A 12,593-nucleotide genomic window follows, 5' to 3' on the forward strand; every position below is an offset into this window, starting at 1 on the left:
CGGAAGACAGTCGGCGTGTCAGAGCAATGGCAGCAGCCGGTGTCTGAGTGTGCCTGGCAGAAGACCAAGCAGGCAAAGACAAGCTCTGTCTACTGAGTAAATGGCGAGAATCTCCTGTGAGATCTTGGCAGTGGGAGCTATTCTGCAAAATCACAGCTTCCGCTGGGGTGTTTGCTTTGTGTGGAGCTGGGCTTTGTCCCATCGCCATCAGCAGAGGGGAGCAGCTCGGTGTGTGTGAACAAAGGCCCTTAGGAAGCCTGGGCTGCTCTGACAGATCCCAGCCTCCCACTGGCTTTCCAGGAGCTGAGCACGTACAGCCACCCAGACATCCTTCACACGCCACGCAGACCTCAGCCCTGAGAGCTGCTCTTTGACTCAGCTGTGCTGCCATTGGCCCGGCTCTAACGGGCAGAGGAGTTCTTCAAAAACTTCCAGTCCCTGCAGGATAAAGACCTCCAGTTGATAACATAAACATCCTGCACATCCTGTGTGGAAGAGTATAGAGTAAGAGTACAACGAACATTTTTGCCTCCCTACATCATAGCTTTTGTTTTCCTTAAAGCACCAAGACTCATGGGAGTTGAGGGCCCAACAGCTCTAAAGACGATGATGGCATACAGGGAAGCTGCAGCTCTGGTTTGCTTCTGCTCTGTGGAGAATTTTGGCTTTGTCCTGAGTAGTTTCGCGGTATCTGGGCTGTGCGCTGCTGTGGGGTGGGCTGTTAACACTGAAATGCCAGACATTTAGAGTCATACCTGGTATGAGCAAGGAAACTTGAATCACGACATGTTTTCCCAAACCTGATTTCATAGTTTCCTCAAAAGTTTTCCATTTTCCAAAACAAACAAACAAACAAACAATAAGAGCAGTTGTATATATTGATATCTCCTGATGAAAAGCCACAGGTTAGCCAAAGTGAGCCTTCTCCGGATTTAGCAAAAGCAAATCAGACGTGGGAGCTTTGACTTGGTGTCTAGGGTGCTGTTAACGCTTTCCAATTCCTCTCTCCTACTGGAAAATTCAGTACAAGAGGTCCTTGTAGTAGCATTCTGTTACCGTTATTATCACAAGAGGTTTAGAATGGGGATCAAGAAAGGGTGCTGTCTAAAAAGTACCTTGCTTGAATTCATGCCAACTCTGTATTTATGATACAAGACAGAAATGTGTCCTGGAGATGCATTTATGGCACGTGACTGAAACACTGCACCCCAGAGATGGATTTTGTGTGAGTATGGATACATATATCTGTGACTGTACCTTTACTCTGACTGTAATTAAAATTTCTTCTCATGACTTCAGGTCAAATGAAATACCTTTTAAGTGCCTCAACGATACTTCCATGCTAAGATCTCAGCTGGCATAGGAGGCATGGGGGACACCTCCTTGTCACTTCAGGGACTCTGTACTGATGGGGGGGCTGATCTTCTGCATCTACCTGGAAAGAGAGACACTGCAGTGCTGGGCTTAACTGCACCCAGGACATCCCAGGGGACTGGTATGTCGAGGCCACAGCATGTTCTGCAGGTTCTGTTGAAAAGTTCCCACTGGCCTGTGAAGCCTGTGGCTTAGCATTTGTCAAAACTGTAAAGATCGATACTGCGGCTTGATGCTTGAGAAGAAACTATGGCAAGAAAATATATAAATACTTTGGTGGCTGACCTAATATTATTTTAATCTGCAGGACTGTTTATACACTCAAAGCAATACACTTTCAGCAAACAAGGATTTTAACTTGGATTTGGCAAATATGTTAGACTGAGTTAAGGACCTGGGAGAGTGACATTTTTCATTTCAGTTTCACTTTGTTTTCATGTCATTTGATTTCAAGGAAACCCTTTAAATGTTTTCCTTTTGACATGTGTTCATGATGAAAACAGACAGGATTAGAGGCTGGAAAAATGAAATGTTTTGGTGAACACCGAAGTTCTTACGAGTCTTCCTTTCACTCTCTACACAACATGCTTTCAGGCTGAGGCAAAAGACAAGTATTTTCTTTCCTTTTTTTTTTGGTGTTGTTCATCCTTAACAAAAATGCCCTTCTCGACCTAGCTTGTTAAAATATATCTACAAAGGACTCTGTGAGGCTGTCAAGTGGGGAAATGCATCACTTCCAAGTTGATGCTGTTTCCCCAGCTCCACCAGACTCCAAGGTGCAAATGATGCTCAACTGAAAATGGGCCAAGATGAAGCAGTCACATGTGAAAGCCAGAGAGTTTTGTTGCCATGTTTGTTCCATTCCTACCTTTCTTGTGTGATTCTGTATCTATCTCACTTTCTTTTCTTTATTATCACAGCAGTATTCATGGAACTAAACTGAGCAAACCTTCTGGCTCACAGTAGGTAGAAGAAGGCACAGACTCAGCTGCCAGGATGAATTCTGCCAGTTGCAGAAGACAGGATTCACTTCCCCAGTTGTAAAATTAAAAATGAGTTAAACATCCAGTGGGTGTTAATGGAAGGCATGAACCACCCTGCAAACCGCAAGCCTTGGAAGAAGTACAAACTAAACGCAGACAGGAAATCCCCCACCCAGCCAGGACCTGGAAGTTGCTTACACCTGAAGGAGAAGTAACTGGGGATGGTTTACTTTAGGTTGATTATTTGCAAATGACTGAATGTGAGTGACGTTCATTCCCTTAGTTCTAGAGAAGCATATCAGATGAGTGAAAAAACAGTCCTTGATATCTCCTCTGACCAGTTTCCTCTAACTGGTAGGTTCCCTCCCCGCTGAAGACCCGATTCTGGTCTCTCTGCCAGCCAGCTAGACAGCTCGAGACAGCTGGGTCACAGCCTCGGGGCATTCAGGGCTGGCTGAGGGACAAGGACAAGGAATTAAGCCCACAAGCTGCAGGAAGGCAAAATTTCTTTGTCAAACTGCGTTGTGATGTTTTGAGAATTACCACTTACAAAAAACACCCTTGCTCCTATTTTTTTCTATTCCTTTGCATGGATCCAAAAGCTGACTGAGATTACAGGGCAATAGATAGAGTGCATATTTTATGGATAGGGTAAAATAGCTATAAGCATGGCCAAGGAAGAAGTTGGCTGGGACAATAGTTCCATGCTTTTCTGTCTGGCATCCCATCTGTTACTTGCAAGAGTAACACATCTTTTCTGAAATCCACCCACTCTTACTAGTAGTCAATTTTTCATTTCCCTGTTCACATGCCTCCCCTGTCCCAGCATGCCCTTGTTGGTTCAGATTGGCTCCAGCTAACTCTATGCGCATTTATCTTGCAGAAACAATCAATCACTTACATTTTCTGGTTTATGGGTGTTCTCCCATCTGGGACCTGGCTCCATGACAGTTTGTTGTACTACGTGACCTCCCTGTCCTCCTGGAGACTCTGCTACAGCTTCATCTCCATGCGTCAGCGCCAACAGCCGCAGGTTAGGCCCTGCAACAGAAGAGGGAAGGACTGTGTCTCTACACTGGCCAAACAATTAATTCTGTCACTTTCCAAGTATGCTTTTACTGAGAAACAGGAGCTTATTTTGTTTGTCTGTGACAAAGGTGGATTGGCGAATTTCAGAGCTCTCTGGAAGAAAGGCCTTTGGCTAGTGCTATAGATGAAACATTAAACTACCATACTGATACTAAGCGTACTCATTTTCAAATGTCACGTTTTCATTGCATACACCACATACTATGAATAAAGGCACAACAGTAACTCAAGGCCCCTGGAGACAGAGACGATGGTAGTGACGAGCAGAGCAAAGAAGAAACCTGTGCGTGTGTTCTAACGAGTTCTGCTGAACTGGCTGTCAGGGCTGTGTTTCCTATGAGAGGTATGAGCTTGGTCTTGTTATCTAATTCTCAGTGTACCAAGGGAGCATATTTACATTGCAAAGTGTTCCTCGTATCCCATTTGGTCTATGCAAGGCAATTAGTATTTTTAAAGCCTTCCAAATAAACTTCAAAGCAGGAGCACTTCCTGTTGGAAGGGAAGGGCTGCCTATGAGTGGGAGCTCTGAATGTCGTCTGCTAATCGCTTCCTTCCTGTGGCCAGAGCTTTCCCCACTGGTGGGCTTCTCCTCCATTTGCTTTTTTTGCAGAACAGCCTCATGAATCACACAAAATCTCTAGAAACAAACCAAATATTGAAGAAAGAGGCTGGAGCAACAGAAGCTGGAAGAGAGTTACACAACTCCCAAGACCAGTGCCACGAATAAACAGTTTACCGGAGTGGGCTGCTGCTTGTCACCTCTCTCCCAGTTAGTGTCCCTCTGTTCAGAGCAGGCCGACCCATCTCCGATGAGGCCAGCGTGTGAGGTGTACATCTGGCTGGATATGGGCCCACGAGTACATGGGCAGAGCAGAAAGGAGAGGGAAAGGACGCTTGCTCTGCCGGCCCATGGGTTTCTGGCCCCAGGAGAGCAGAGTGCCGCCAGCCAGGCTGCTGTCCTGACGTCAGCTCAGTGCTCAGTACCTCCTCGCTACCTCGACGCTGACGTTGGAAGGAGATGCTACGCTTTGCACACCCCTTTCTGCACACAAGATGGAAAATGTGACCTGCAGCTGCCTATGTGACGGCTGTTTCCTGTGGACACTGGCAGGGTGTGCCAGGAAAACCTTCGAAGTGAATCTTGGGCCAAGCTGTTCGCAGACACTTGGTGATTTAGGGATCCAACCTGCGGGGAGCCCCGCAGAAGGTTTCTTTCTCATTGCATGCCTTTTATTTTCCCAAACTATCTCAAACTCTGTGAATTAAAAATTGAGACTCAAATGTAAAGGAATCGCTCTTCATTAGGTGAGACTCCTTGTGTCAGATAGATGAGTTGACCTGCCTTGTTTCTGGCATTATGGACATTTAAAATGCTTCCTTCTTCTCCCAGTGAAATTCCCTCCTGGCTCAGGATACCACCGTGCTCCTGTGCTGTCTCCTGCTGTCCCCCCAGAGACTGCGTCCTTCACAGGCTTCAGGAAATGATCGAGGCACAGAGCAGAGGCAGAAAGCTTGGCTCTTGGGTAGCCTGAGAAAGCGGTGGTGTTTCTCAAGGCAGATGAGCAATTAACTGAAACGAAAGGCAGTCATTAGGTGAAGATGCTCAGGGTTCACCTGGCCTGCCTTAGCCATGCCCATGGCATTTCCCCTAGTCAAGTGACAGATTGCAGGCACATTTTAGTTTAACTGTGAACCTAGTATAATTACGGAAACATTTATCTTTTGGAAATGTAATTGACCCTTTGGAACTGACATACCATGGAGGTGAAATTAAGAAAAGGAAAAACACACTGGAAATATTTGGGCAATTTCCTCTTGGCACATAATTGCTTGTTTTGTGACCTAAAAAACAGTATTCCTTACACTCCTGCACAAGGCTATGGGTTACTTAAACTATTTATAGGTGCTTTGATCCTATCTTTTTTCTGCAATCGAGGCGGCGAAGCTTGGATCAACCAAATGTGACATAATTCTGGATGCTGCCACCCTGAGCCATGCCTCAGGTGACCTACCAGCTCTTCGTAGCCACTGTGGGCATGCTTTATCAGCTCCATCTATTACAGACTTCGAAGAGGTCCCTCCCTAGTGCAGAGGACGCTTGAGAAATGGAGGATACCAGGCATGCTATGTTGTGTCATCAGCCTTTGATGAAGGAGTGAGGGAACTGTACCCTGGCAGTACTTTTCCACTTGCTTTCCTACCCGAGAGCTGGTAACTGGGCTGTTACGACATGTATGATCTTCAGCGAGGTTAATCTTTGCAGAGCCAGACGTCAGATTTGGCTTGGAACACCTCAGTTGTGTGGTGGTCTGTCTTCAAGCTAACACAAAGTGAGATACAACACTTTGTTTTCATGTGTGAGAGATCTTGGATGTTCCTTCCTTCCAGAAGGGATCTGCATTTTCATTGATAATGTAACACACATTCAATGATTTGTGTTAACAGTCACTGGAGATATCTGCAAAGCAGGAGGGTTCAAGTCCATGGAGCCTCTTTTCATTCAGCAGTGACCTTCCATCATTTCCCATGGTCAAGCAGGAGCACAACTCTAGAACTGGCCATTTCCCACAGAAAGGGAATCCCAAAGAACTTGATCTTCTTGCTTTGACATTGTGATTGCTTTGTTGCCATAATATTAGTGTTTGTTTTGACAGTGGTGAAAATACTTGGTTGTCAAAAGTCAGTAACATTCTATTGCATTTAATGCCTGAGACACAGTGTTAAACATAACTGTGAAAAGGAAACTATAACACAAAAAAAATGCATGAAAATTATAGTCTTTGGAGGCAGGATGAGGGGAAGAGGAGCAGCCCTTCTGAAAAGGAAACCTGAAGGGAAGAAAGATGCTCTCATATTGAGTCTAGATCCCAGACTGCAGCCCATAGCTCAACTTCCTGTCCCAGAAAAACATTTTGTTTTTGGGAAGTGTTTGTGCATCTCAGGGAGTAAAGATTGGGACAGAAAAATGTCAGGTTTTTCTTTTCTGTCAAGACAGACACACTAGAGCTGGCTTCCCACAAGCAAGAGCTTGACTCCTGGGCATGGCAACAGATGTGAGAGAAAGGATATGGTGGGACTGAAGAACTGCTCTGCTGTAAGGGCTCTCGGGAGGGAGCCTGTAAGAGATCCTACTTATCTTGTTATGATGGGAACAGAAGGGGACTGAGGATGTCCTAAGAAAGCTGAAGATCTACAGAAGGATGAGGTAGAGGAGCAAGAAGTAGTAAAGGGCCAGTGCTTTGTCGGCTCCCTCCCTCGGGACATCGCTCCTTCTGAGATCTGCTCCAAGACAGGAAGAGGTTTTGATTTCCAAGTGGCAGAGTTGCCTTGGGTCGTGTGGGAGCAAAGCGGGACTCAGGTTTCAAGCATCAGGAACGGTGAACGGCATTGCCAGGCTGATAACCCTGTGGATTTGCATGAGATGACTGCCTACAGCTACTCTTAGTTCCCTTGGCCTGATGGACAGTAACACCAGAACGATTTAGGCAGGACCTACCCTCTGGCCATGCGTGGAAGGGCAGGAACTCGCATCCAGCTCTAGATCACAGAAACACCAGGCTTCTCTGCTGAGGTTCAAGGATGTCGAGGATGTATTGGGGCCTGGGGCAAGCTGCAGGCTTTGTGCACCCATGACTTTCTGGAACAAGCTAGCCAGATTTTTATCCAGAACAAAAGAAACTCAGAGAAGGCTCTTCTTAGATAATTGTTTCTCCATTACATCACTGAGGATTAACCTGGCATTTTCAACACGGACCTTTTGCTTGTGAAATCCTGGCCTTTCAAAGTCTCCCATTTGGGCCTCTTCTGTAGTTTTATTACAAAAACCTTACAATTACATACACAGGGAAATTCCCCCTTCTGCCTACGAAATGATGTGACATGTAAGCAAAAGAACCTCCAAACAAAGCATCTGAAACAAACTTCACTAAATGTCCTGTTCCTCCAAAATTACACTTCCCGTAAATATTTTTCTGTCTCATTTCCTGTGTGCTACTTGTTACATTATTTGTTTAAATCAAATCATCATGTGGCAACTCTTAACATACATGATGTGAGTGTAAACAGCCTAGAAGCAAGCGAAACTGCATGGATGAGAAGGAGAAGCAAGCAGAAAAGGAAACCACTGATAACATAAAATGCAGACTGATAAAACCAATAAAAAGCTCTCCTCTTTTCTGACTGGCACTAGATGACATCGAAAAACTGCCCTTTAATGTGTGTGCCAGAAGCCTGCTGAAGGAAGGTTTCAAAAGACCAGAGGGCACAGAGTTTGGGCTAACGTGGCGGAGTCTGAGGCGCATCTGCTCATGACTCAGTGCTTCTGATGTCATTCCTATCGCTGGCACGAAAGACAGAAAAAGCAGCGAGTTCAGACGGGACCAAGGCAATTTCTAACAAAATGGGTGGGATGTCACGCACCAGACTCTAGGAAGCCATTGGTGTCTGGTCTCCCTGATCAGCTCTTTGTTCAAACACCTTCTCCCTCCCCACAGAAACAACGAGAGACAAATCCTCTTTTCCACTCTGGTGCACAGACCAGGCTGCTATGCTCTGCACACAAACTCTGCAAAGCTTCATCATGCTTAATGGAAGGTTTAAGGCCTTTGCGCTGAGATGGGAGATATCCAGGCCAAGACACAGAAGTGTTTTAGCATTCGTGTGGTTACGGAATTGAGGCCCTAAGCATGCATGGTGTGTCCACAGACCTCTCGTTCTTTCCGTGCTGCACCCAGAGACATTTGCGTATTGTTCTGGTCCCATCTCTGGAATTAGCAACACTGTCTTTATTTTGGGTGGCCTTCAGGCCTTTCAGGTGGCTGTGTCTGAGTGCTAATTGTCAGTCCTTCTTCTGCTGTTGTCCTTTACTCCCTGTCATTTCCATATTCCCTTTTTTCATGAAGCAGCGTTTTCTTCGCCAGATTGGCATGTCCTCAGCAGCTCACAGGCAGCATCCTGGACAAGAGCCCTAAGTTGTGGCCCGTCCTGTAAGAATGCCATCCGCACATGGGAGGCACACAGCACTGACCTTGCTGGTGGAGGCAGGCTGTGAGATAGGGAGCTGCAAAAGATAAAATGCACCTGTTTTATTGAAGGCATGTTTACATCGAGGATCAAATCCTGTCTTACTCTGCTAAAACTGTAACGTGGAGTGGCTTTTCTGGAACAGCTCCCTGAGTGGGCATGTCCAAACAGCAGCAGGAGAACATCAAAAGCTGCAGCGATCATCCGCAGATAAGCACCCGAACTGTCTGATCCTGAGCTACCCCCAGGCACGGCTTATTAGTTTGTCTGCCCGTGATGAGCTCTCAAGAGCCTATAGCTCTCCTTTACACCCAAGCCTCTTTCCACGGTGCTGGCTTCACACACACGGTCAAGGGCTAACTGCCTGCTGGTCAAGAAGGTTGGATATCCCAGGTTACTTGATGGAAAACACACAGCGTGAAGTCCTTTTAGCAGAGAAAGGACTGGGAATGCGGACTTGGGTCAGTGCTAGAGCAAGTCCCGGCTGCAGTGACCCAGCCACAGTGGGAAGTGTGTTTGTATCAACCATCTCTCAGTAATTATAGCAACAGATGACTTGAGATCAAAGTGTGTTTGTGAATGATGTGGTGAAGTAAATGTATGTAAATCTCAGCTTCCTTATCTCTAGATCTGTCTTTAATGCTGACTTCTGTCCGGCTTTAACCTGCCCTGGGAAAACATCTCAGCTTCCATAGCTGCAGCGCTGGCCCGGGCAGACCCCCAAGAGCCTTGCCCCATGCTCGCCTCCTCGCCCCGTGCACAGCACGGCTGCTCCTGGCTGGCGTGACTGCCATGGCACAGCAGCCGCTTGACTTTGGGTCCTGATCCCCGAGCTTTTCTCAACGCAGAGGGGTGCGTTTGCTGTCATGGTGACTCAACAGAGCCAGGTGCCCAGGCGCTTTGTGCCAACACGCTGAGGTGCCACCAGTGGTCGCTACTTCCAGGCCTTCCCCTCCCACTACTTGCACCCCAGCAGGCAGCTGCTCCTCCTCTGGCCACAGCCGAGGGCTCCAGAGCTGGTTTCTAATCCAAGTTCTCCCGGCCTTGCCCTGCCACCAGGCCAGGCTGTAAGCAAGGTTTCACAGGAGGGATGTTTGTTCGGGCTGACACAGGAGAGCACAAGTGTACAGCGGCGGCCAGTGGCTGATGAGCACGTGGAGGGGCTACCATTTGTCCAGCCCTCTGCATGTATCCCATGGCTGCCCTTCATCTGGGTTGAACTTGTTCCATCTTCTCTCTGTCATGTACTCCCCTATCAGATTCTAGCATGTTTATCCTGTATTTTCCAACTAGTTAATTGCTTCACCCACGATGCTCAGCTCCACACCAGGTGCTCTCTGCGTGCCATCGATCTGTAAGCACCCCTTGGGGATGTCTCCTCTCTGTGCATCCTGCTCTGGACAGCAGCACACATGGCTGGCAAGATCTTTGCAAGCCCTTCAGTGCTCTGCAACTGCCCTGTCCCACTTGTCTAGTTCCTAGCAGTTTCACAACCTTGCTTTCAGTTCCACTTCATCTGCACAACCTTTTTTTTTTCTTTTTTATAACATGACTTTTTGCCTACAAACCTCTGCCTAAAAGGAGCAGGAGAATTCTTCGTGTTAGCTTAAAATGCCACGTGGGATAAAATCCTGCTGGAGGAGTAGCTTGCAGGGAGGGAGTGCTAAAGGAACCACAGCTGTCCTTGCCTGTGTCCCCTCAGAGGCTGACCACCAGGGGCTGGTCCTGGCTGTCCTGCAGGGAACTGGAGTAAATGGCCACAGCTGGAAAGGACTGTGATGATCAGACGTTTGATTTGCTTTGTCATTTGTGCCCTGGATACTCACCTGTCTCACCTCATGCTATAGCACGTAGTGGATGGTCAGTTCTCCAGCAGAGGTTAGAAGACACGAGGCAGGGAGCAGTTTTCTAAATGTGAGGAACAAAGACAGGGAAGGTACTCCACGCACAGGTCTGTCGTGTGGCTGCACGCTGGCTCCAGACATCTTTCCTGCCCAGTTCCTGACTGAAAGTATTTGAGTCACAAGCAGTAGAGTGCAGAGACAAGGCCAGGGTGGTTAGAAGTTTGGTAGGGAGAATGAAAGCTGATTTAGAAAGCACTCCCTAGATGTCCCTGAGAAAGTCTCGATATCTCTTCCTGATCTCTGTTGATTTCATTTTTTTTTTTTTTTTTAAATTCCAAAGGCATCTCCGCAGCCAGTACCTTCTGCACAGTTACGCCTTGGCAAGGACAGCCACATTGGGTAAAGCATTCAGTTGCCACCTGGGCCTAGGTAGCAATGCCATCTATGCACAGGATTTCCCAAATCACATCAATCAATCATCTAGATTTTCCATTGCTTATGCTGAGATGCTGTGTTGCTCCTACTTGCTTATTTCTCAATAGAGTTGAGAAGCTTAATAATTGGGTTGCAAAGCTCCCAAGGGTCTTATGAAAATTGAACTGGAAGAGCGAAGTAACGTGATGTACTGTGCATCCCTAAACCATAAGTTGCTATCCAGAGATTTGCTGTAATCCAGGCGAAGTCTGTCCCCAAAAGCAGCTGCCCAACATGCATGCAGTTTGCTTGCTATCATCAAAGTCTACAGGATGAACAGGCGATTCATTATCATGTAGGGTAGTGCTTTGAATGTTATCATTTCAGCCTCTTAAATGCATAATCTTTCTGTCTCTGGGATCACATCTTCCTGATGAAGAAAAATTAGAGTATCCTGTGGTGAAACACTGGATTATTATTAATGAAACTCGCACTGCCCCAGAGTTTTAATTGAGTTAAGTGTTTAAATACATACCCAACTTAAAACATGCGGGCACTCTCATTCCTGCCACAGGAGTTACCAGTGCTTTTCACACAATGCCAAGAAATGTTAACTGTTAAAAACACATTAAAAACATGTTTGATCATTTACTAACCTCAGTTCTTCACATGTCCAAGTCTAAATCCCTCATCAGAAAGTGCTGAGCACTTACTGTTCCATTGAAACTATGCAGGTCTTCTTTAATTATGTATTTTTTTCCATTCTGCAGTCTTGCAGACAGAAATTTCTGATTTTTGCCAGTGCCATAGCTATCTGTAGATTTTTGTTTGCCTCTGAGCCACATTAAGTTTAGATCTGTCATGTATGGAACCATTTATGTCAAAATATTCAAGACAGGAGGCGAGGAGACAACCTTTGGTGTTCGTACAGAAAACTTACATAGCTTATACCTTTGACTGTGGCCCTCAGTGCCAACCCATTTTTGTCAAGCTGTATACAGACAGTGGAGATGAAATGCTAGAACAGCTTGTGTGGTAGGGACAAAGGGGGTACCCTGGGCCACAACTGCCACCTGGCTCAGATTTTAAATAGCTGAGGTTTTTGCCCATGTGCACAAGGCAAAGGAAGGTTTGCTAATGATTTAAAGGAGGTCAGGGCTTGACATTAATGTTCCTGTTCCCTCATCCCCCCTTCCAATGCAAGCTACCAGATAGAGACAGAGATGTTTCAGGATCAGGCCCTGTCTTTGCTACCTGTGTGTACAACTGCAGATACAACTGCGTACCAATTCCTGCACAGAGACCCCCAAGCAATACTGCTAAACTGGTTGGATTTCCTGGGCCATGTGCTGGAGCAAACGCAAGGCGCTTGCGCAAAAAGGAGCAGAGATGGCTGGATTTACTGCTCTGGGCCTTCCTCTTGCTGTACCTCACTTTCGTGGGAGAAAGGCCAATGGGGGCATAGGCACTGGCTGCTGCCAATAGTTATCGGTGAGCAGTTCGTGTAAGTCTGGTGCTCTGCTAAATGTCATGATCCAGGAATGCAGCTTCTGCTCAGGCATTTGCCAGCTGGCCGAAGCAACTGCAGGTGTGTAACTTTTTATTTGTTTATATATGTAAATCAAGTCCAAAGTCTCAAACGATTAAGTCATGCAATGCAAGGCATGTGACAGAGCGGTTAAGAAATAGTGAAGGGCAGACAAGGGTGACAGGAGGAAAGCATTTCAAAGTGGTAGCTAGCTGTGAGCTAAATCATGTTGGAATTGGGTAACCTGGATTTAGGGGAGAGGTTGGAAAGGAAGGGCGTAGCATTGGGAGTGGAGCTCTTTTTCCCTCTGGAAAGGGCCCTAATTCTCAGGCTTGGGTC

Source organism: Cygnus atratus, chromosome 4 (genome assembly GCF_013377495.2).
Source record: "Cygnus atratus isolate AKBS03 ecotype Queensland, Australia chromosome 4, CAtr_DNAZoo_HiC_assembly, whole genome shotgun sequence".
Taxonomy (NCBI): domain Eukaryota; kingdom Metazoa; phylum Chordata; class Aves; order Anseriformes; family Anatidae; genus Cygnus; species Cygnus atratus.